Source organism: Felis catus, chromosome B3, assembly GCF_018350175.1.
Source record: "Felis catus isolate Fca126 chromosome B3, F.catus_Fca126_mat1.0, whole genome shotgun sequence".
Taxonomy (NCBI): domain Eukaryota; kingdom Metazoa; phylum Chordata; class Mammalia; order Carnivora; family Felidae; genus Felis; species Felis catus.
The window spans coordinates 13,769,072-13,782,244 of NC_058373.1; positions in this window are offsets into that span (position 1 = coordinate 13,769,072).

Sequence of the window (13,173 nt, forward strand, 5' to 3'; positions counted from 1 at the left end):
AAGCCCCTAAAAGTGCGAGGGAATTGTCTGAAAGTCCACTTTCCGTGCCTGACTCAGAACCCAGTCTCTGGGAACAGCACTAACCTGCAGGGTATTTGCTGAAAAGAAGCAGTAGCAATTGTTTAATACCATAGTTGCCTGAGGGAGGGATGCTAGTCAGAGGTAAAATCTTAGGGCCTCCCCAGGCTCTGCACAATCCGGAAGTGAAGGCTAAGGGAGACTGCTTGTCAGACCATTGAACACAGGCCCAACAGAGCCTCTCGCCAAAGACTGGGAGACTCCCTGGTTCAAAGCACTCAAGGATTTCTCTGTCTAATCATTAGCTTTCCACTATGGTAACTAAGCGGATGTCAGTTACTACACATGATAAAGAATACAAACTTTAAAGAAATAGTCAAGAATATCACTAAAAAGCAATAAAACAAGTACCTGGGAACCTGAGTGGCTCAGTTGGTTAAACATTCAACTCTTATTAATTTCAGCTCACATCACAATCTCATGGCTCGTGGGTTTGAGCTCTGGTGACAGCTCGGAGCCTGGAGCCTGCTTCGGATTCTGTGCCTCCCTCTCTCTCTGCCCCTCCCTCAGTCTCACTCTGTCTCTCTGTCTCTCGAAAATAAATATACATTTAAAAAAATTAAAAAAAAACGGAGTTGGCAGGCTTATTATATACAGGCATAACTGGGAGATACTACAGTTTTGGTTCCAGACCACCACAATAAAGCCAATATTACAATAAAGTGAGTCCAACAAATTTTTTGCTTTCCCAGTGCCTAAAGTTATGCTTACATTATACTGTAGTTTATTAAGAGTGCAAGAGCATACATCTCAAAAAAATGTACATGTCTTAATTTAAAAATGACGTATTGTTAAAAAACGCTAACCATCCACCGAGCTTTCAAAAATCATCATCGTTCTGCTGTTGGAGGGGTTTGCCTCAATATTGATGGCTACTGACTGATCTGAGTGCTGGTTGCTGAAGGCTGGGGTGGCTGTGTCAATTTCTGAAAATTAGGGGCGCCTGGGTGGCGCAGTCGGTTAAGCATCCGACTTCAGCCAGGTCACGATCTCGCGGTCTGTGAGTTCGAGCCCCGCGTCAGGCTCTGGGCTGATGGCTCAGAGCCTGGAGCCTGTTTCTGATTCTGTGTCTCCCTCTCTCTCTGCCCCTCCCCCGTTCATGCTCTCTCTCTCTCTCTGTCCCAAAAATAAATAAAAGTTGAAAAAAAAATTAAAAAAAAATTAAAAAAAAATAATTTCTGAAAATTAGATGACAGTAAGTTTGTTGCATCGATCTTTCATGAATGATTTCTCTATGGCACGTGATGGCTGTTTGATAGCATTTTACCCACAGAAGAACATTCTTCAACACTGGAGTCAATTCTCTCAAACCTGCTGCAGTTCTAGCAACTAAGTTTATGGAATATTATCAACTCTGTTGTCATTTCAACAATCTTCACACCGTCTTCATGAGGGGTGCATTCCACCCGAAAACCTACTTTCTTTGCTCACGCATTAAGAAGCAACAATTCAGTAATTCAGACCCATCTTCAGGTTCCACTTGTAACCCTAGTTCTCTTGCTATTTCCCCCACAGTTGCAGTGACGTAGACCAATGAGATCTTTCTCTTCAATCTACAGTGAACTTCTTACAATCCCCTGTTCATGTCGATATTCTGACCTCTTCCTAGGAATCACTAATGTTCATACTGGCACGTAGAATGGTGAATCTTTCCCAATAGATTTTCAATTAATTTGCCCAGATCCATCAGAGGAAACTCCATCTATGAAAGCCATAGCCTCGCACAATGTATTTCTTCAACAATAACACTTGAAAGTCAAAATTACTTTTTTATCCCTGGGCTGCAGAATGGATGCGGTGTTAGCATCCATGTAAACAACATAAATCTCGTTGCATATTTTCATCAGAGTTCTTGACTTGTCAATAAGCAGTAATATTTCGAAAGGAATCTGTTTCTGAACAGTAGGTCTCACCAGTGGGCTTAAAATATTCAGTAAACCATTTTGTAAAAAGGTGTGCCTTTCATTTAGGCATTGTTGTTCCATTGACAGAGTGGGCAGAGTAGAATCTGAATAATTTTTTTTAAATTGTTTAATGTGTATTTATTTTTGAGAGAGAGAGAGAGTGAGCAGGGGAGGGCAGAGAGAGGGAGACACAGCATCTGAAATAGGCTCCAGGCTCCGAGCTGTCAGCACAGAGCCTGATGCGGGTCTCAAACCCACAAACCATGAGATCATGACCTGAGCCATAGTCAGGTGCTCAACCGACTGAGCCACTCAGGTGCCCCGATTTACTATAATTTTTGAAGGCCCTAAAATTTTCAGAATACTAATGAGCATTGGCTTCAACTTACACTGAGTAGGGCGGCCTGAGGAGAGAGAGAGAGAGAGAGAGAGAGAGCTAGGACAAAGCAAAAAATAATAAAACAGGGTCTGCCTCAATTTCACTTCCAGTGAAAAGCTAGAAATGATTACGCTTAGTGAGGAAGGCACTTTGAAGGCCAAGATCAGCTGGAAGCTGGATCTGGAAGCTGGAAGCCTCTTGCCCCAAAGAGTTAGCCGAGTTATGAAAGCAAAATAAAAGTTCTGGAAGGAAATTCAAAGTGCTACTCCGGTGAACACACCAATCATAAGAAAGTGAAACAGCCTTATCGCAGATATGGAGAAAGTTTTACTGGCTTGGATAGAAGATCAAACAGCCACAGGACTCCCCGAAGCCAAAGCCTAACCCTGAGCAAGGCCCTAACTCTCCTCAGTTCTCTAAAGGCTCAGAGAGGTGAGGAAGCTGCCAAAGAAAAGTTTGAGGCTAGCCGAGGTTGGTTCATGAGGTTCAACGAAAGAAGCCGTCTTCCGGGCCCCAAGATGAAGGGGCAAGTGACGATATAGAAACTGCAGCGAGCTGGGGCGCCTGGGTGGCTCCGTCGGTTGAGCGTCCGACTTCGGCTCAGGTCACGATCTCACGGTCCGTGAGTTCGAGCCCCGCATCGGGCTCTGGGCTGATGGCTCAGAGCCTGGAGCCTGCTTCCCATTCTGTGTCTCCCTCTCGCTCTGACCCTCCCCATTCATGCTCTGTCTCTCTCTGTCTCAAAAATAAATAAACGGTAAAAAAAAAAAAAAAAAAATTAAAAAAAAAAAAAAGAAACTGCAGCGAGCTATTGAAAATTAACTCAGGAAGGTGGCTCCGCTAAACAACAGATACAGATGAAACCATCTTTTATCAGAAGGCGATACCCTCCAGGACTTTCATAGCTAGAGAGGAAAAGCCAGTGCCCGGCTTTAAGGCTTCAAAGGACGGGCTGACTCTCTTGTTAGGGGCTAAGACAGCTGCTGACTTCAAGTTGAAGCCACTGCCTATTTAACATCCTGAAAATCCTTTAGGCTCTTAAAAATTATGCTAAATCTCCTCCGCATGAGCTCTATAAATAAAACAACAAAGCCTGGATGGCAGCCCATCTGTTTACAACATGGTCTACTGACTATTTTAAGCCCACTGTTGAGATCCATTGCTCAGAAACAAGGATTCCTTTCAAAATATTACCGTTCGTTGACAATGCAACTGGTCACCCAAGGGCTCTGGTGGGGATGTACAATGAGATCATTGTTGTCTTGTTTTTGGCCTGCTCACACCGCATCTGTTCTGCAGCCAATGGATCAAGGAGTCATCCTGACTTTCAGGTTTTATGATGCGAGAAATGCATTTTGTAAGGCTAGAGCTGCAGAGGTAGCGATTCCTGATGGATCTGGGCCTAAAAATTGGAAAACCTAGAAAGGATCCCCCATTCTAGGTGCCACTGAAAACATGGTGACTTATAGGAAGAGGACTTTACCTTTTGCAACCATTTTTTTTATTATTTTGCTATTTTTTAAAACTTTTTAATTTTGTGTAAGACACTGTTATTGGGCCTCTCTAGATTGTTTATGGTGAAAAGTTTTACCTTGATCACACACACACACACACACACACACACACACACACCCCACAGTGCAGATATATGACACTTTTAGTTGGTATGTCAGGAACAGAGGGTAATATAAAAATAAAGAAAGCTGCAACATTTCAAAAACATGTTTAACAAGAGAAATCTTGCTCACACAGCGTGTATATACACCAGATACCTAATTTATAGACATACAAAGGAGAATTGCCTGATGTATCAAACACGATTCCAAAAGGGATTAATCTGTGAATTTAGGGTTAATCTAATAAAAATATCATGAAGTTTGAACAAGGTGTCGTTTATAGCATTTTCCCAATTGTTTTTGAAAACTATTCAAAATCTACTCGAGTAACGTTAAATTACTTTTGTAGACTTCTGATACATGCTCGTGTGTTTAAAAATGGCATAAAAATACACAAAAATGTTCATGTCATAAAAAAAGGTCTTTATTATAATTTTACATGTTTGTATCTATGCCAAATTTCAATGGTTAAAATAATAGTGGACCTTTTATTTTTTTTTTAATTTTTTTAATGTTTATTAATTTTACAGAGAGAGAGAGAGACAGAGCATGAACAGAGGAGGGGCAGCGGGGGGTGGGGGGGGTAGACACAGAATCTGAAGAGGGCTCCAGGCTCTGAGCTGTCAGCACAAACCCTGATGCGGGACTCGGACCCACAAACCGCGAGATCATGACATGAGCCGAAGTTGGGTGCTTAACTGACTGAGCCACCCAGGTGCCCTTGGACTTTTATTTAAATCAAAATACAATACTTTTATTATCTAACTCTAGAGGGTTTGATGATGTGGAAACAGTATATTCATAAGAATTACATTGAATAAATATTTATTAGAAAAATGCTACCTGAAAATTGTAATGCTAAGTCTACTTGACTAAGAGCAATTGTAGCATCAATTAAATAACAATATCTGAATCAAAAAGAGATGAGTCAAAATGACTTTATAAAGGCAGAAAACACATGCGGACGTTGTGCTGTGGTTGTGGGAGCTCAGGACCCGGCCGCCTCCAGCTCAGCCAAACCTGCGGGTGTCCCCGGATGCCTGGGTCCCCATGGCCCGACTCTTTTCCTTCCTAGGGGTGCTGACGATGCAGGGGATCCCCTGGGGACACTGCTGGGCCTCTGGGGGCTCCCGGTGGAGCAGCAGGAGCCCAGGGGCCGCTCGGAAAGGGCTGGAAGTTGGACTCTGCGTTGGCCAGCAGGTGCCTGCTGTGATCGTTTTTCTTCCGAAGCGCCTGGAGGTGTCCCTGTGTCAGCACAACTGCCTTCCAGCTTTCTTGAACGATTTTCTCACGGAAGAGGGTCCCCTTTCGACAGTAGGAGGCGTTTCTCTCCAGTTCTCTGCCCATGTCTTCGGCCATCGTCTTGTATAAGTTTCGAATCGGAGACACGGACTTCATGTTTCTCCGCGTGGTGCAAAGTTGCTTCTCGATTTCGAAGCAGCGCGTTTCCTCCTCAGACAGTTTTCTCTGGAGTCGCCTGAGGTTCTCCGGATACAAATCGGGCAGAATTTGAAGCTTCAGCTTCAGCTGCTGAATCTCACTCTCAAGCTGCGAATGTTCCTGCCGCAAAGAGGCTTCCTCAGCTTGCAGGCTTATTATTTGCCTCGTGAGCTCTTCCTTCATTCGCTTTTCTTCCCACAATTGTCTGGCTATTTCCCGACTCTTCGCTTCCGCACTTTGAAGGGACCCGTTGAAATCAGCATCCTCAGCGACGCCCTTCGGATCGGCCTTTGACCACCTCTGAGCGTCTCCTGCTTCCTTCTTTCGCTCGACTTCCCCGGGGACGTGACCCAAGTGAGCTCCAAGGAGATCGGGCCAGGGGCTGGTCTTCGGCAGGTGTCCAGTCCTTGATGCGAATCGGCTGGCTGTCGCTTTCAGAGCCCGCTGCATCCGTGTGCGCCACGGCTCCGCCTTCTTTCTCCTGCTCCTTCCCCCCCCCCACCCCCCCACCCCGCCCCCCCACCCCCCGTGTCTCTGCTTCCGTCTCGCAATTTCTTGGGCAAGCGGTTCCGGACCTTCTGGAACGTGGGAGTTTGCATTCAAATCATCCATTATTTTCTTCTGAAGTTGTTCTCCCTCCTTCTCTGACGCTTTGAACGTGGGGGTGTCACCAGTCACCTGGGGAAGCTCAGGAGGCTGGCGCTTCTGAGCCTTTTCCAGAAAGTCAACGGGGTCCTGGAGTGACAGGCACAAGGTTTGTATTTATGGCTGACAGGCACAAGGTTTGTGATGGGAGAGGACTGGCCTCCGCCCCAGGCCGCCCTAGGGCATCGTCAGCTCGGGTCATTGGTCCCACACTCCCACTGCGCGTTCCACAGACCTCAGTGTGGGCAGAACACCTTTTGCCTAGTGCCTTGACACTTCCTAAGATGCGTCGTCTCTTCACTGCCAAAAATAGCACCGCCATACACACCAGGATCTCCCAGGGGAACTCACGGGGACCGGGACGTGTCTCCAGCCTTCAGAAATCGCCCGCAGAGCATCCCGCAGGTGCTCCAGGACCAGCTGGGAAGCGGATCCGATGGGGCAGCAGGCCCACCATGGCCACGGAGGGCTCCATAGCTCTGCCTCCGAGGGCCGGGGTCCCGTGGGTCTCCGCTGACGGCTCAGAACCCTGGGGAGTGTTCCGTCTCTAAGGTAAACAGGTGCCTGACAACCGGAGCAGGTCAGTTGGGCTGGGGGAGGGGGAGGCCAGCCAGCTTCTGGAAGACAGTTCCCCTTAATTTGCTCTGAAATAGAAAGCGGTCTCGCTTACACAGGCACTAGGGGGGTTGGAAAGGGCTGATTGCAACTGGGAGCCCAGCCACTCTAGGCCAATGTGGCCCGACGGCAAACCTAGGCCAGGCCATGACCCTTTCTGTGCACAAGAGCAAGTCAGGGCCGTGGTCTGGGCCCTGTCCCCGAGTGAGGCTCACTCTCCGGATTGAAAGCTTCCTTCTGACGTAGGGAAGCCTGGAGCTACTCACAAAAGTCCCAGGGATCTGTCTCCTCTGAGCCTCCCTCAACTTTGTGTGAGGTCACCTTCGGCAGGCAGGGGCCCAGGAGTGAAGGGTCTCCCCAAACGCATCAACTAAGAGACCTGGATTCCAATCCTAATAAGTCCGGAGAAATCAGTTGGAACTGGCAGCATGTTACGATTTCATGAGTTTTCTGTGGAGCCAGCGTGTCCCCGTTCAATCCAGGAAGGGATTCATCCTGCTCTGAGGGTCATCACAGAGGTCCATGTGGTCTATCCTCGACCCATGCCCCCAGGGTGGCCCCCAGGAGTGTCTCCAGCCCCAGAAGTCATCTTCAGACGTGGGCCTCCGGGCAGGGGGCGGGTCCTTCTTTGGGCTTCGTTGGCCAGTTTTTATTTCGTCCAAGCACATCTCACTCTGCTGGCGTCTCTCTGGCAGGCTCAGCGCAGAGCCTCCTTGTCCATCCCCTGGGACCCCTTCACGAGCAACCTGTCCTCAGTCCCTTTGCTGAGAGGGGGACAAGAGAGCTGCCCGCTGAGGCCAGGCTGGGGGTCCTGAGGGCTGCCGGGGCTCAGACCCCAGAAGCTCCATGGGTGGAGAAGACAGGAGCTCCGACCAGGCCTGATGGTGTAGGGAGGAGGCAGCAAAATCTCACAAAGAGAGTTGTTTTCCTCTTTTTTAACTAGGCGATTTTTCAAAAAGCAGTTTTAGGTTTAAAGAAAAAATGAGCAGGGACACGTGGATGGCTCAGTCGGTTAAGCGTCCGACTCCGGCTCAGGTCATGATCTCGCGGTCCGTGAGTTCGAGCCCCGCGTCGGGCTCTGTGCTGACAGCTCGGAGCCTGGAGCCTCTTTCGGATTCTGTGTCTCCCTCTTCTCTGCCCCTCCCCCGTTCATGCTCTGTCCCCCTCACTCTCAAAAATGGATAAATGTTAAAAAAAAAGGTTTAAAGAAAAATTTGAGTAGAAAGCAAAGAGCACATATACAAGCATACTATGTTTTCTCATGCGGCCCTTTATTGTGCTTTGCTGATAATATTTTACACATTGACGTTTCACGGACACCCTTTGCGGAGCAAGTCTATAGGTACTATTTTGCCAGCGACATTTGGAAGCGGCATCTGTCTCTGTCACATTCTGGTGATTCTTGCAATATTGAAAGCATTTGCATTACCTATTTTGGTGATCTGTGGTCACCGATCTTTGATGTCACTATTTGTCATTGATTTGGGGTGTCCCTAGCCATGCCTAGAGAAGATGGTGAGCTTAATCATAAATGTCGCGTGTGTTCTGACAGTTCCACCCACAAGCTGTCACCCCATTTCTCTCCCTGTCCTCAGGCCTCCCAATTCCCTGAGACACAATATTGAAATTGGGCAGTGGCCTAATTCCGTGGCCTCTAAGCATTCTAGGGAAAGGAAGAGTCCCGCGTCTCTCACTTTACATCAAAAGCTGGAAACGATTAAGCTTAGTGAGGAAGACAGGTCAAAAGCCAAGATGAGCCAACAGCTAGGCCCTCCTGCCCCAAACAGTTGGCCAAGTTGCAAATACAAAGGACAAAGTCTTGAAGGAAATTCAAAGCGCAACTCCAGTGAACACACTGATAATAAGAAAGCGAAGCGACCTTCTTGCAGATACAGAGGAAGGTTTACTGGTCTGGATAGAAGATCAAACCAGCCACAACATTCCTTTAAGCCAAAGCCTAATCCAGAGCCCCTAACTCTCTTCAGTTCTGTGAAGGCTGAGTGAGGCGCCAAAGCCGCAGAAGAAAAATCGTGACGCCAGCAGAGGTTGGCTCATGAGGTGAGGCAGGCAGCCATCTCCGTGACGCCCAAGTGCAAGACGAAGCAGCAAGTGCCGATGGAGACGTTGCGGGAGGTTATCGAGAACATCCAGCTGCGATCCTTAATGAAGGTGGCTCCAGTAAATGACAGATTTTCAGTGTGGACGCAACAGCCTTATATCGGAAGAAGATGCCATCCGGGACTTTCATAGCTGGAGAGGAGAAGTCAGTGCCTGGCTTCAAAGCGTCAGAGGACAGGCTGACTCTTGTTGGGGGCCAATGCAGCTGCTACCTTGAAGCCAATGCTCAATTGCCCTTCTGAAAATCTTTAAGGGCTTTAAAGATTATGCTAAATTACTCTGCCTGTGCTTTATCAATGGGTCAACCAAGCCTGGAGGACACCACACCCATCTGCGACAGTTTACTGAATATTTTTTAAGACCACTGTCAAGACCTATTGCCTAGGGGGGAGCAATCCTTTCGAAAGAGTACTGCTCATTGACAATGCATCCGGTCACCCCAGAGCTCTGACAGAGATGTACCATGAGACCCATGTTGTTTTCATGCCAGCAGGCCGACATTCATTCCGCAGCCCACGGATCAAGGAGTCACTTTGACTTTCAAAGAAAGAAAGACATTTCGTAAGGCTGTAGCTGCCACAGAAAGTGATTCCTCTGATGGGCCTGGGCCAGTAAATTGAAAACTCTCTGGGAAGGATTCACCACTCTAAGGTGCCAGTAAGAATGCCGGTGATTCCTGGGAAGAGGTCAGAATGTCAACATGAACAGGCGTTTGGAAGAAGTTGATTCCAACCCTCATGGATTGTGGCTCAAGACTTCAGACGACGAAGTCGCCGTGGATGTGCTAGAAACAGCAAGAGGACCAGAATCAGGAACGGGGCCTGAAAATGGAACCGGATTGCTGCAGTTTCATGATAAAATTTTAACAATTTTTTTTTTAACGTTTATTTTATTTTTGAGACAGAGAGAGACAGAGCATGAACGGGAGAGGGGCAGAGAGAGAGGGAGACACAGAATCGGAAGCAGGCTCCAGGCTCTGAGCCATCAGCCCAGAGCCCGACGCGGGGCTCGAACTCACGGACCATGAGATCGTGACCTGAGCTGAAGTCGGACGCTTAACCGACTGCGCCACCCAGGCGCCCCATAAATTTTAACAATTTTTTTTAATGAAATTTGCTTCTTGCGGACAAGCAAAGAAAGTGGCTTCGTGAGATGAAATCTACTCCTCCTGAAGACGCTCTGAAGATTATTGAAATGACAACAAAGGATTTAGAATACTCCATAAGCTTAACTGATCAATCAGTGGCAGGTTTGGGAGGATCGGCTACAGTTTTGAAAGAAGCCTGCTGCAGAGAGATCGGCTGTGAAACGCAGAGTCAATCAATGTGGCGAATGTTATTGTCATCTTTTAAGAAATCGCCAAAGCCGCTCCAGCCTTCAGCAACCACCACCGTGATCAGCCAAGAGCCAACAACGGGGAGACAAGCTCCTTCACCAGCGAGATTCTGAGTCACTAAAAGCTTAGATGAAGGGTGGAATTTCTTAGCAATAAAGTATTTTTAAAAAAAATTTTTTTAAGAGAGACAGAGCACAAGCGGGGGAGGGTCAGAGAGAGAGGGAGACACAGAATCTGAAACAGGCTCCAGGCTCTGAGCTGTCAGCACAGAGCCCGACGCAGAGCTCGAACTCACAGACCGTGAGATCGTGACCTGAGCCGAAGTCGGACGCTGAGCCCACTGAGCCAACCAGGCGCCCCTAAAATATTTTTAAATTGAGGTACGTGCATTGTTTTTTTTTTTTTTTTTTTTTTAGACATAATGCCATTACGTGCTCAATAGACTGTAGTAGAAACGCAACTTTCATATGCACTGGGAAACAAAACATTCCTTTGACTGGCTTCACTGCGATATTCACTTCATCGAAGTGGTCTGGAACCCAACCCGCAATATCTCTGAGGTATGCCTGTAGCTGCATAATGGAATGTTACTCGGTCATAAAAAGGAATCAAGGATAAAAGGATATTTGTACACCATAGGTGAACCTTGAAAATGCCATGCAATGTGAAAGAAGCCAGGTGAAAAAGGGCGCGTATTATGTGATTCCATATAAGTGAAATGTGGCAAATCCATAGTGACAGAAACTACACTAACGGTTGCCCAGGGCGGGGAGCAGGAAGACTTAGGAGTGACTGCCAAGTTTTCTAGAGTTTCTTTTAGGGGTGATAAAAATGTTCTGAAATTAGATAGTGGTGATCTATGCACAAATTTGTGAATATGCTGAACATGTGAATATACTAAAAACCCCTCTCTGGTGTGCCCTACACTAGGAAACCGGATGATATGGAATTATATGTCAATGGACCTAGTATTTAAAAAAACAAAACAAAACAAAACAAAACAAAAAAACATGTGAAGCTGGGGGCACCTGGGTGGCTCAGACGGGTTAAGCCTCTGACTTGTGATTTCTGACTTTTGAGTTCAGCTCAGGTCGTGATCTTGCGGTTCATGAGAATGAGCCCTGTGGGGGGGGGCCTGGGCTGAGCATGAAGCCTGCGTCATCTCTCTCTCTCTCTCTCTCTCTGCCCCTCCCCTTCTCACACTAAACAAACAAACAAACTTTTTTTTTTTTTTTAATATGCGAAGTGGACTCGTCTCACGTTGGGATGGAGTGTCTGTTTGCACTGTGAGTCCCGATCAAATTAACTTTCAGCGACTTCGTGCCATGGGGTCGGGGCTCCAGACCCCTCGTCTGTAACCACACACGGATCTCACGCTACTTTGCAGTGATTTCAAATGCAGGCATATGAGACACAGGTCGAAGAGAGCCACGCTGCCGCAGTCCTCGTGGTGTGAGAAATGTTCCCATCCGAGTTGAAAGTCAAGTCTGACCTTCTGGGGAGGTGGTATTTAAGAGGAATGACGGGTCCGGGATAGGAGACGAGGGTAATTGTTAAGGGGCAGTGGAAATGATAACGTGTCTGAAGCCCCAGGCTTGCATAGACCACTGATAAAATTCCTGCTGCCAGGGTAAAACAACATCCGGGGATCCAAGCTCTTCTCTCACGTGCTACAAAGTCTGCATCTCGGGCTGTGCATCATCAGAAAGCTGCTAAGACTCGTCAGGAAGCAGTACCTATGAAAATCCCATTCTTACCATCTGATGGCCATCGTTCTCCAATGTTTTTGATGTGAGAATTGCTGTCTCAATCGCTATTAGCACAGCGAGAGATACGGAGTCCTGTCTCTAAGTTTGTGTTTTTCATGTTGAAACTCAATCCCGGTAGTAAGCCTCCATCCTGCCTGGCTTGCAAGATAAAATTAATATATCTTTATCAAGATAATTGGAAGTCAGGTTCACTAAAATGTCCTTGGGTGGAAGTCCTCAATCTTTGGGGGTATGGAACAGCGGTTCCTTGGGATCTTACATCACTGACATTAGGAGGCACAGACGGTGAGAAAATATCACTAATCCAGAGAGTTTATGAAGTTGGGCTTCCATACGATGCATGAGGGAGGAGCGGACGTCATTCTTGTTTATCATCAGGGCTTCACCCTACTGTCCTGTCTGCCCCATCATACCGTAGTTCCTGCTAAATAAAGCACATGGCAGAGAACCTGTGGGCAGAGTACCTGGGACAACTCGGACCAATCTTTTCTCTTTTGCTCTGAAATGAACAAAGACAACATCTATATGACTTCCAGCCACCGCTTGGGATCTCAGGAGGGAAGCCAATGTTACTTCACCGATACCATTCTCTTCCGGCCAAAAGCAGAAGAGCTTGACATTTTGGTTGTCCTGTACCTCGTGTCTCTGGGCAAGTGCATAACTTCAGTCACGCTCTTTGAAATATAGGAAAATATAGTTCCTGGATTCTTCTTGTTTCCTTCTCAAACCTTTAGGGATCGGAGCATTGTAGGTCAGGAATTGCTGGTGAGGTGGAAAGAATAAAAAGCCCTCCATTCTATTCCCAACCATTAGCAAAAATTTCTAGCTTGATAATGATGTAAAGCATGGGAAAGTCATTATAAAGTTATGACCCATACCCCAGTATACAATGCAATCATGAGTAGGGCAGGGTTTAGAACGTCAATCTTGCTTTTTAAAAGTAAAATTGGAATGCATAGAATCATGAAAGCTTGGATGAATTTTTTTTGGATGAATTAGCTTAGATGATGGTCCCCAAAAGGTATGTCCTAATTCTGGGGACCCGTGAATGTCATCTTATTTGGAAAAAGGGTATGTTCAGATGCAATTAAGTTAAGGACCTAGAGATGAACTCGTTCTGGATTATCTGGGCAGGCCCTACATCCAGTGACAAGAGTCCTAATAAGAGACCCACCAAGGATTCAGAGAGAAAATGAGAAGACTGTATGAATGGAAATGGAAAGCAAAATGGAAGCAAAGACTAGGGTTTTTCAGCCCCAAGCCAAGGAACACC